This window comes from Balaenoptera borealis (assembly GCF_965194805.1).
Source record: "Balaenoptera borealis genome assembly, contig: HAP1_SCAFFOLD_463, whole genome shotgun sequence".
NCBI lineage: Eukaryota > Metazoa > Chordata > Mammalia > Artiodactyla > Balaenopteridae > Balaenoptera > Balaenoptera borealis.
Genome location: NW_028123734.1, coordinates 1 through 12,322, shown reverse-complemented (window position 1 = coordinate 12,322; position 12,322 = coordinate 1). Strand labels below are relative to the sequence as shown.

Here is a 12,322-nt window from a genome sequence, read left to right as displayed (position 1 = left end):
GTGGATGGAAACTATAACAAATTAAATATTCAAAATTAAATAAGTATAAAAAAAGTTCTATTTCTGGGTTGATGAAAGTAAAAAACTTATTATATGGGAAAAGTGGTGTTCATATTTGCAACAATGTGGATGAATCTAGAGGACATCATGCTAAGTGAAAGCCAGATAGAGAAAGGCAAATACTGCCTATTATCAATTATATACAGAATCTACACAGAAAAAAGTCAAACTCATAGAAACAGAGGAGTGTTTGCCAAGGGCTAGGGTTGGGGGAAATAAGGAGAGGGTGGCAACAGGGTACAAACTTTGAATGAGATGAAAGTCTTAGGATCTAATGTACAACATGGTGACCAGAGTTGATAATACTGTATCGTATAACTGAAATTTGCTGAGAAAGTATTGATACAACTTAAATGTAAATATGCGAGATGAAAAAACGATGGAATTGTGAACAAAGGAGATTGTGAGAGTTAAAATCGTTGGGAAACAGCCAAAATCCTGGGAGAATTTCAGAGTTTCAAAGGCTATGAAAATGGTGGGTTCAAGCCGAGATCCCCAAGAGATCTGAGGAACCAGGAAAAATGTGATTTCCAGGTGGAATGAATAGAAAATTGACTAAGGTCTAGAAGACCCATGAGGGTGGAGGGATAGAGCTGTGGGGCGGATGGTGGGGAGGGGCCGTGGTCCAGCCTCCTCCTCTATTACTCCCTCCCCCACCCTCAGGAGCCCTTTGTGACCAGACCACAGCTCTATGATGTAGGCCTAGGACTTCAGTCCCCAAGTACACATCCTGTGCTCAGTTGCCTGAAGCCAGCAATGTGATTCAGATGATGGAGAATCCTCTCTTTTCTCTGAAAAGCACTTTTGATACTTGGCTGTACTCCAGTCGCACTTCCTGGGCGAGTGCCACCATCCTTGGCTTTCTGTGTGGACTGGGGCTCTATTTCCTGTTACTCTCCTACCTCCAGAATAATCTATCTTCACCACCTCCTAGGAAACATGGAAACATCACGAAGGTAAGGAACCCTTGGGCCAGACCCACAAGCACATGCTTCTCCCTTCTTTTCTATTATTATTTCCACTTTTCTGAATCACCTACAGAGACTCCTGAAATGGGAAAGAATTGTTGATTTCCAGTGTTTCCAGATTTTCCTTATCGTAAGGATAGGAGTGATGACTTCTGGAAACTGCTTCTCTTAATGTTAACATCTTATATAACCATAGTACAGTTGTTAATACTAAGAAATTAACATTGGTACTACACTATTAAGTAAACTGCAGACTTCATTCTACTTTCACCAAGCTTTTCCATTAACGTCCTTTGTCTGTTCAAGATCCAAATAAGAATAACATGTTGCATTTAGTTACCTATCTGCCTAGTCATCCTCAATCTGTGAGAGCTTCTCAGTCTTTTCTTGATTTTCATGACTTTTTCAAGTTTGAATATCTCTCATTTTGCTTTTTTCTGATATTTTCTCATGATTAGACTTGGGTTATGGGTTTGGGGGAAGCATAGCACAGAGGTGAATGCTTTTCTTATGCATCATATCAGAGGGTACATGATTTCAAGATGACTTGTAATTGAGGATGTTATCAGGACCACTAGACTTAGGTGGTACCTGCCAGGTTTATTCACTGTAAAGTTATTCTTTTTCTCTCTCAAATCTCTGTTAGCTAGAAACCCAACACTAAACCCAATACATGATCAAAATAAAACTCCACTTCTTGGAGGCAGGAATATCTAAATATCTTTATATATTATTTGTAATTTTTCTGTAATTTATTTTTCTGGTCAATGATTTATTTATATAAGTATGGACTCATGGACATTTATTTTATTCTTTGGTTTATAATCTGGTATTTGGTTGTTTGTTTTGTTGCTCAATTTGTTAAAATTCTCTAGTTTAATCTCTGGGCTTATAATTCATTCAGTCTGTGTCTGTTTTAAGTAAATGAATGTCAAGTTGCTGTTTCTCCCTGCAGGTGCCTGTCACTCTCTAGAGTTCCTGTTGGTTGCTTGTCCTGCAACCTCAGTTTTAGGAAGGGTTTGAAAAAAGTCATTAATTTCCAACAACACTCTTTCCAGCTCTCTACATCTCTGAAGTCAATTGTAAAATGTTGATACCTGCCTTTCCTGCCTATCAGGAACACCTTTCCATTTATTCAGAAAAATGTTTCAGAAAAACACCTGGTAAAACATGATCTAAGAACTCACATGAAAATAATGGATGTATAATTACAATATAATTTTTGACTCATTGGTTCTATGTGCTTTGAAGTCTTTTCATCCAGGCTGGTGACATTGAAGAAAATAAAAATGGAGAGATTATTTCTTAGTTTCATTTCCATTCTCTCTCTTTGCATCACTTCCATTTGTCCCTCACTTGATGGAACCTATTACACACATGAGGACCACGACTCTTGGCTTGTTTTACACCCACCTTATCAATCATGCTTTTTTGCCTTACAGCAATATGCTCACTCCCTGCTTTGTCCACAGTGGAGAACATAGTAAATTATCTAAAACAGAAAGCTCACATTACTCCCATAAAGCACAGAAAACAAGCAGGGGGAATGTGCATGTAACACCCCCATCAAGCAGCCCTCGCAGAGAGGTATAACAGTAAATATCAATGGCGATAAAAAGTGAAGGCTTTTCAAATGGCCACACCTCCCAGGATCTTAGAAAGAAATGCAACGTGCATTTAGGACTCGAAGAGGTTTAAAGGTCAAAACAGGTCAGAGAGAGTAGACCTAAAACCATCTTACAGATTTGAGCAATTACCTGAGGAAAAAACCCATTTCCTAATATACCTGACAGATGCTGAGGAAGTAGTAGGGAAATGTACCATCTTGTATGATAAAACACAATAAAAACGTATTCTGACAGGAGACCAGTGACATTTAAATTGTAAAAAGCTGTTTTCGCCTTTCTCTCCAGACAACATTAATTAGAAAGAGATCCATACCTATGGCGGGTATTATCCAAATGAACTGGATAATCCGCAGACCACTTGAATTAATAAAAAAAAAAAAAAACTTTTGATTGTTGAGGGCTCAAATTATTTGTCAAAAAACAGAAAACTTAAGTTTCTCAATTGAATATTATCACAACATTAAATGATGATTCCAGAATCACTAAAATTGGAAAGGGAAGCAAAAAGTGTACTGCATATTAATGGCCTTCCTATTGTATCTTCAGCTTCTGCTGAAATAAGTAATGATTCAATAGGAGAGAAAGGGAATCTTTCGAAATCCCCAAGAGATCTGAGGAACCAGGAAAAATGTGATTTCCAGGTGGAATGAATAGAAAATTGACTAAGGTCTAGAAGACCCATGAGGGTGGAGGGATAGAGCTGTGGGGCGGATGGTGGGGAGGGGCCGTGGTCCAGCCTCCTCCTCTATTACTCCCTCCTCCACCCTCAAGAGCCCTTTGTGACCAGACCACAGCTCTATGATGTAGGCCTAGGACTTCAGTCCCCAAGTACACATCCTGTGCTCAGTTGCCTGAAGCCAGCAATGTGATTCAGATGATGGAGAATCCTCTCTTTTCTCTGAAAAGCACTTTTGATACTTGGCTGTACTCCAGTCGCACTTCCTGGGCGAGTGCCACCATCCTTGGCTTTCTGTGTGGACTGGGGCTCTATTTCCTGTTACTCTCCTACCTCCAGAATAATCTATCTTCACCACCTCCTAGGAAACATGGAAACATCACGAAGGTAAAGAACCCTTGGGCCAGACCCACAAGCACATGCTTCTCCCTTCTTTTCTATTATTATTTCCACTTTTCTGAATCAACTTCAGAGACTCCTGGAATGGGAAAGAATAGGACATCTACTCCTAAGAATAGGACGTCATCCCTCTAAGGGCAAGCCAGCCTGGGCAGGGGATAGAGTGAACACTAGGATTTGTATCCAAAGATCTCAGACCAGTTGTCCAGGTGTGGTGGAGGGCTCCAGGGCAAGTCTCACACACAGTGACCAGAGGTCGAGGACTGGATACTGAGTTCAATCTCAGCCAGAGGACAGGCCCATGAGCAATGGATCACCAGCTGTGAACATGTGTCTCGGATGAGGGCTGATCTGCTGGCAGTGCTGAGGCCCTGAGAGCCTCAGAGCGGGGGTTGGAGTGGCCCTGGCCTCGGGAAGCAGAGACCCACCTGTTGGAGCTCAGATGAACCCGTAGTTCAGAGAATGTGTGTGTTTCTTGAGCAGAGGAACAGTGACAAAAGAAATCCAGGGTGAATCTCACATTGAAAATCCTTCTTTATGTTCTTCAGAGAAGGAAAACAGAAAATATTTTTATCCTCTTTAAAAATGAGTGAAAGGAAAGAAAAACCACAGAGCTCTGTTAGTTAAATGTAAAAAGTCATATTATGTATGGACACTGAGTGTCTGTCTGATGCTTGTCTAGAGAGGGGAGAGTGAGAATTGGGTCCCAGGTCCTCGTTTTTTCTGTCTCTCAGCATCAGACGGAGTGGAGGGGGAAACGCAAGGTTAAGATGAAAAACAGAGCTTCGAAAGGTAAGTTGTGCCATTCAGCCCTGTGTGCCCCGAGGGTTAGGCCCCATCTCTCCCAGCCCTGAGGGCCCACTCCACAGGCTCCGAGGAGGCCAGTGGCAGGGCCTGTGCCTCAAGAAGCAGAACCCTCAGGGAGCTTCCTGGGAAGGAGAGCAGAACCCAGATACTTCCCAGATTCCATGCGCACAATGAAGCAGTAAGGGGCCCGGAAAAGGGTGTGGCCCAGCAGGGGTGTGTGGGCTACAGTGGACCAATAGATTGCCTGGATTGGGAGGAGGGACCTCCAGGTCCGACCGTGGACAAGTTGTTTAACTTTGCTCAGATTCCTCTGTGATGTGACCCCTGCCCATTGTCCCCCACAGGGAGGATGTGAGCGCAGCAAGGGGTAATGGATATGGAAGTACTTTGTAAATGATAAACCCTTTCATGAGCTTCGCCATCACTGTCAGGGATCTTGTGGCCCTGGACGCTGGTGCTTGGGCTCCAATCTCCCAATGGTGTCCCCTTAAAGGGACACAGCACTCAGCCTCCTGTAAGACCCCCTAAGCCCTTGCCTTCACCACCATGACCCAGTCTGCTGTTTTCCAGTTTTCAGAGATTGCCTGGAAGAGGTTCGGGCCCTGACTTCACTTCTACAAAGGTAAAGAATCTTCCCCTTCTCTCCTGGGTTCTTCTTCCACCCAAAGCCTATGGTGTGACACCTGGGCTGCAGGCAGCCTGGGGCTGAGCTGGGAGGGGGAGCGCTGAGGGTGGGGTATGGCCAAAGCCCTGGGGTGAGGGACAGCAGGAGCACTGTGAAGTCAGCATGGGGGCCGTGGAGGGCCGTGGGCCACAGGTGCCCACCCCTGCCTGGCCTGCCCAGCCCTCCTGGCCCTGGGGGCTCCTGGCTGCAGCTTGTGCCTCATGTCTCCTGAAGCCACGTGGGGAGGCTCCCTGACAAGGGCAGCTCTCATCAGCTCTCCTATCAAGACCCCCCTGGTGAGGTGTGCAGAGCAGCGTCTGTTGGAGCCCACCAGCCCTGCAGGGAACCTGCAGAAGAGGCTGTTCCTGCCACGTGCCCATCAGCTGCCCTGGCTCCTCTGACCCAGGGCTCTTTACCTGTGGCCTCCACCCTGTCAAAAGAACCTCAAGACCAATCCAACTTGAAGAAAATCACCCTTGGCACTGTTGCAAAGAGCTCACCTCCAGGTAACTCTTTTTTGGCATCTACCATCGCAGCCATCTTGAGTCTTGGCCTCGTATGCTATCCCATTTTGTTCCTGTCCTTCTGGTGGAAGACTACCAAGGCCTTGTTCTTCCCCACCTCATCACAGAGTGAGTCCCGGCAAGAACACCTGTCCCACCAGCCACCAGGGGCCCCGTTCCAGGAAGAGCCCAGAGACAAGCAGGTAGAAACTGGTAGCCCCTCACTTGTCAACCCTGAAGTCCAGAAGCTGCTGGAGATTCTAATCACCAAGAAAGTAGAACTAAAGATTCATAAGGGGAAAGAAAAGGATGGGTCATTCTCGGAACAAATGAGCTCAGACTACCACCTGAACACTTTAGGGAATGCGTGGAAATCACTGGGTGCTGAGCAGGACAACACAACCCCTCAATCTTTCTGGAACAGGAAAGACAAAACAGAGCAGCTACCCGGTCCTCGGCAGCTCTTACACTCCGAGGTCTTGAGGGACCACTTGGAACTGACATACACCCAGCTCTACCGGGGTCACCCCTCTCTGCACAGCGAGTCCCTGGTGGCTACTAGGAGCTCTACTCAACAGCAGGCACTCTTTGTTTTATTCAGTGGAGTTTCTAATGGCTTTCCAGTTTCAACTCAACTTAGAATACCTTTAGGTCCTTCCCAGGTCGCAGTATTGCCCTGCCCGGGGGTCCCACCCCAGCCTTTCACTCAAAACTTGCCTCCGTGCCAGTCCCCACCTCTGGCTCAGATCCAGGCCCAGCCCTACCTCCCATCTTCTCTCCCATTCAGACCACCTTATTCTCCACCCCAGATGAGTACCTGTGGACTAGATTGTCCTACATTTCAGAACAAGACACCATATTTTATCCCAACTGAAACTCAATGTCTGAAATGCCCCTTGTTGCAGAAGCAACTGAAAAGTGGGAAGCCTTCATCCTCTGTGGTCAAAAGATCTCAGAAAGGCTTTAGCCAACTCAGTCTCAACCTTCCCCAAGAGAGGGGGCGCTCTCAGGCCGAAAGGTCAGTTTCTATTCATCATGAGGACTTAATTGGCCCTGATCTCCAGAAGCAACATCTTCAAAAGAGGCTCATCAAAGATCAAACCAAGAGGGGCCTGTGCCTCAGTATCCACCTGTCTCTGTCTCTGGAATTGAGTTCCTGTCAGCGCAAATTTTTAAGGACTTATCAGGCACAGGGCAAGCAGGGACCCTGGCAGCCCTCTGCTTTTACAGGCAAAAGGAGACTGGACCCACAGAAGATAAGGTCCAGGCGCCCTAGGAGATCCCATAGGAAGGGTCAAATGCAATTTCAACCAGGGAAGGATTTCGGCAAGGGTCTAAGGCCATGTCTGAGGAGGATCTCAAAAGCTTCCTCCAGGGCCAGGCTCCCAGGGAAGTTTCTGCAAAGAAACTCTGAAAAGGAGTCAGAAAGATACCTGATGAGGCCCTTGATGAGTGACTCTGGAAACTGTTTACCCAGTAGCCCAGAGAAGAAACATCTAGAAAAAATCTTGAAAGCCCATTTCAGCACAGAGTTGATGCAGATTAATCAAGGTTTGATCCCTGTGATTGTGCGTCAATCCTGGCTTGCTGCCAACTATGTTTTTTCTAAGCCCCACCCTCACGAGGAAATCAGAAATCTAGCACCCTTGAAGTCTTGGAAACCCTGTGTAAACTCCTCCCGTGTGCTTTCCTTCCTCAGTTCAAGCATTCGGCAGATGCTGGAAGCACATATTATAAGGTGGCAGGTAAGGCACAGGTGGGGCCTACCCGAACAGGCCTTTGAGCCCATAAATCTCAAGCCATGTGGGGCTCAACCCTTGTCCTCTCCAAGGTCCACCATTTCCCCCTCTGCCACCTGGCAATCTGGGGCACACTCAAAAGCCAACTTTGCTAATAAGTTCTTGGGAAAACCTCAGCCCCATCAGGGAATGAAAGTGATAACAAAAGCAACAGTTCCCACCCTGGTGAGTCCCCTCCCTGTTCCCTCACCTGAGCATACAGAAATCCAGAGGGCCCTGGGAAAGACTTCACCTGGTGACAGGTATGGGCCCTCAGAGGCCCCTCTGACTGGACAGGAGGGCAGACTGCCTTATCAGGTGCCCACAGTCAACCTCATGGGCAGAAGCTGGGAGAATGGGACTGTCTTGGGGTTTCCAGCCGCTAGGAAAACCCTGTCACTACCAACAAAGTCAGTTGCCCAACATCCAAAGGAGCCATGCCTTAAAACACAGGTGGCTCAAGGCCGTGCCACTGGTGAGCTCCTTCAAGACTCTCACACTGATGTGCTCCTTCCTGCAGACATCTTGGCTTCTCATAGGTCTCTTTCCAGTTCCCAGAGGGAACATGCTAGTGAGGACGCGCCAGCTTTCCAGGTGGTGCCATATGACCTCAACGTGAGCGAACAGAGCAGCCAGGGGCAGCAGAAATTCAGAAAACCAAAACTTAAGGACTCATTTAAGAGCCAGAGTAAGATGTCTGTCCCAACTGAGGAGTGGAGGGGCTTTAAGAGGCTCCAACCTGGAAAGCATGAAGAAATGAGGAGCAGCCAGGGACAAGAGGAACCCAGGAAACCAAAAATTAGGGACCTGTGTAAGGGCCAGTTTGCCTCAGCTGATGAGGGGGTGGTCTGTGAGAGGCTCGAACTAGAAGAGGATGAAGAAATGAACAGCCAGAGCAAGATGTCTGCCCCAACTGAGGAGCGGAGGGACTTTAAGGGGCCCCAACCGAAAGAGCATGAAGAAATGAAGGGCCAGAGGGAGGTGCTCGCATCAGCTGAGGAGTGGAGGGGTTTCACGAAGCCCCAACCAGGACAGCATGAAGAAACAAGAAGCCAGAGCGAGACGCCTGCCCCAGCTGAGGAGTGCAGGAGCGTTAGGAGACTGCAACCAGGAGAACACGAAGAAACGAGAAGCAACCAGGGACAACAGGAACCCAGGAAAGCAAAGGTTAGGGACCCGTGTAAGGGCCAGTTTGCCTCAAGTGATGATGGGGAGGTCTGTGAGAGGCTCAAACCAGAAGAGGATGAAGAAATGAACAGCCAGAGCAAGATGTTTGCCCCAGCTGATGAGAGGGAGGACGATTGGAGGCCCAAACCGGGAGAGTATGAAGAAAGGTCTTCAGGACTAAAGGCTTCTCAAGCAAGTGGGATGAGCCACGCTTCTCAGGTCAGGGAAAGAGGAGAGTCCCTTGGGAGCAAATACCCCCAGCTCTCGCCAGAGAAGAGAGAGCTTTCACCAGAAAGCCACAAATGGACAAGGCACTTTCTGCAGTATCTTAGCCACAATAAAAAAGGCAAAGGAACAGAAGAATCCCTTCAAAAAGGCAAGCCTGTATCAGCCACTGCTCACCACCAGGAACCAATCAAAGGCAAATCTGTTGTAGAGAGCAGGGCTCAAAAAGGCAAGCCTGTATCAGCCACTGCTCACCACCAGGAACCAATCAAAGGCAAGTCTGTTGTAGAGAGCAGGGCTCAAAAAGGCAAGCCTGTATCAGCCACTGCTCACCACCAGGAACCAATCAAAGGCAAATCTGTTGTAGAGAGCAGGGCTCAAAAAGGCAAGCCTGTATCAGCCACTGCTCACCACCAGGAACCAATCAAAGGCAAGTCTGTTGTAGAGAGCAGGGCTCAAAAAGGCAAGCCTGTATCAGCCACTGCTCACCACCAGGAACCAATCAAAGGCAAATCTGTTGTAGAGAGCAGGGCTCAAAAAGGCAAGCCTGTATCAGCCACTGCTCACCACCAGGAACCAATCAAAGGCAAGTCTGTTGTAGAGAGCAGGGCTCAAAAAGGCAAGCCTGTATCAGCCACTGCTCACCACCAGGAACCAATCAAAGGCAAGTCTGTTGTAAAGAGCAGGGCTCAAAAAGGCAAGCCTGTATCAGCCACTGCTCACCACCAGGAACCAATCAAAGGCAAGTCTGTTGTAGAGAGCAGGGCTCAAAAAGGCAAGCCTGTATCAGCCACTGCTCACCACCAGGAACCAATCAAAGGCAAATCTGTTGTAGAGAGCAGGGCTCAAAAAGGCAAGCCTGTATCAGCCACTGCTCACCACCAGGAACCAATCAAAGGCAAATCTGTTGTAGAGAGCAGGGCTATTGATCCTCGGGCGGTTGGAACAGCTGTTGGACAGGTCCTAGTAGACAAACTGGGGCTTCACCAAGGACTCTGTGCCTCAGAGTTAAATCAGCACCCAGAACAGCTCCAGGCCCCAGCAGAGGGGCATTCCCACTACCACAGGGTTCTCTCCTCTTCAGAACAGAGAAGAGTGTTGAAAGATACAGCCTACAGTCACCAAGCCACCCGCAAGGACCACAGCTACCTTAACAACAGCAGGCATACCAGAGGCAGGGGCGACAAGTTGGCCTTCCCACCCAGGGAACTGGAGTCCCCAGTCAGACCCTGCCAGCATAGACCAAGGGTGGCAGGTGACTCAGGCCTGTGTTCCCTCTGGTCAATCAGAGCGTGCTTCTCATGCCTCTCCTGGTAGGAAAGCAGTGCAAGGAAAAGTGCAGTTCATGCAAAGAAAACCTGTTTCTTCTCATGTTAAGACATTGTCTATGTGTTAATGGCTTCTTCCTACCACAATTTTTGTTTCCCAAAATAAATGTTTCTTCTCATGAGAGGTGGTGGCCTCTGTCTGTGCCCTGCTGGGGGGAAGGAAGGGATCAGGGTCCACTCTTCCCAGGTGCCTGCTTTGGCTTCCAGATGGGATGGGGCCATGGAGGGAGGTTGATCCCAGCGTGGAATACCCATCCTCCCCTCAATTCCCTCACTGCATTTAAGTTTCCATAATAGCAGCATTACAGAAACAAGCAACAGCATTCAGGACGTGTCAAGGTGAACTAAACCTAAAGACCTCCCCCTTCTCAGGAACCAGCTCAGTCCTCTCCTGCTCTCTCTCTACCTTGAACTTGTGGGACTGTAGGGGAGGGGTCTGAAGAGGCTGAAATTCCCCTCAGGCTCCAGAAAGTGTCAGAGACAAGTTCACATGTCAGAATAAGGAGAGGAGTTTGGGGGCAGTGCTAGCCCAGAGTCCAGACGTGGCAGAAACCTTGCCCCCATGTCTCGGTGGGGATAGATGATGCCTGCCCTGGAACTCCTTCTCTCCCCGATGGAGCTGGGATTGAGGTGGGCCGGGAGCGTCACCCGTCCTCTGTCCTTCTCGCACCCTGGAGCAGCGGTGAGGAGGAGGACCGCGCACTCCCAGGTCTGAGGGTGTGAGGTGATGAGCATGGAGGCCGCCGAGGGCCGTCCACCCCTGCCCCGGAGGAGAGGACAGCCCTACTCACAGTGCTCACCGCCCCCTGGGGAACGAGCAGGGGTGTGACTGTGTGTGCAGTCACCTCACTGTCTGTCATGTGCCCCTAGGGTGGGATGCAGGGGAAGGAGGCAAGTGGCAGAGGCGCCCATAAATGGCGCAGTGACCAAGGAGCCCCTGGCGTCCCACCACCGTGTACAGGCCCAGAGAAAAGAAGTCAGGGGCCAGTGGCTTATGGTGGCCCCAGCCCAGACTCTCCCCCTACTCCAGCTCCCGGAGCCCAGACAGAGGGAAGGCCCCTGGAGCTCCTCCACAGAGGGCCAGGCTCCCAGAGGCCGTGGAGCCCCCAAGCAGGGAAGGTTCACTTCCCCACAATGTATTTAATCAACTTTCACAGGACTGGGAGCTCACGACAGACTCGCGGTCTGTGACCTTTACCTACACGCGTGGCCCAAGGAGGCCCCCAGGGGACAAGTGGGACTTAACAGGCTCAGGGACTGTGCTGGGGTCATAGCAAGTCTCACCTGCTGTCAGCCTTGCTCACCCCAGAGCCTGGAGGGGGAAGAGGCCAGCAGACAGGATGTGTCACCCAGCGGGCGGGAAGTGACCTGCGGAGAACGAGGGTGCCGTCAGCTCTCCTCCCCGGCCCGTCCACACGGGAAACCAGGGAGACAGGAGCAATTCTACAGAGCAATCTGGGGCTCTGTGTCACAGTCACTCCCGTGCTGCAGAGTCCTGCTCCAGGAGGGTCCCCTGATCCAGGTGACAGCTTGAATGGCCCTGCCCTACGCCTGTCAGGACCCCAACATGCGGGACCAGGACCTGCTGAGGGGGAGCGGCCACAGGCCTGCTTGTGCTGTGGTTTCTCCCTGGAGCCAGGTCTCACCTCTGGGCCCCCTCCTCCTCCGGGGCAGACACAGCACTGGGGGCACAGCCAGGGGCCCTGGGAGGGGCTGGGACCCAGAGCACAGAACAACTTCCAGAGCTCAGGAGAGGCTGGCACAGAGCGGGGCCCCTGAGCCTGACTGCTGCCGGGTCCTCTCAGGGGCACCAAGAGGTGAGTGCTGGGTTTGAGGGTGCCGGACGCCCAAGGCACCTGTCGGGAGAAGTGACACAGAGGGACACTGACAGAACAGCAAGAAACAAGAAGCTGCAAGTCCCTTTGCCCTTCTCCTTCTGTGAGGTGCAGAAAGGCCAGCAATGGAGGGCCCCCCACTAAGAGTCCCCACAGGGGGACCCACACTGACCCCACACGGGGACCCACACTGATACCACACGGGGACCCACACTCACCCCACACGGGGACCCACACTCACCCCACACGGGGACCCACACTGATACCACACGGGGACCCACACT

General features: G+C 49.8%; 1 protein-coding gene across 3 annotated transcripts in view; it reads right to left on the bottom strand.

Annotated features, from left to right (window-relative positions):
- LOC309621446 (uncharacterized protein) overlaps positions 1-11,854 on the bottom strand; it is a 583,198-nt gene extending 571,344 nt beyond the window's left edge. For all 3 annotated transcript variants that reach the window (XR_014240024.1, XR_014240025.1, XR_014240026.1), the window contains exon 1: positions 11,488-11,854. The gene's annotated coding sequence lies outside the window, so the exon portion shown is untranslated. The remainder of the gene's footprint in view (positions 1-11,487) is intronic.
- Positions 11,855-12,322: the final 468 nt, after the last annotated feature.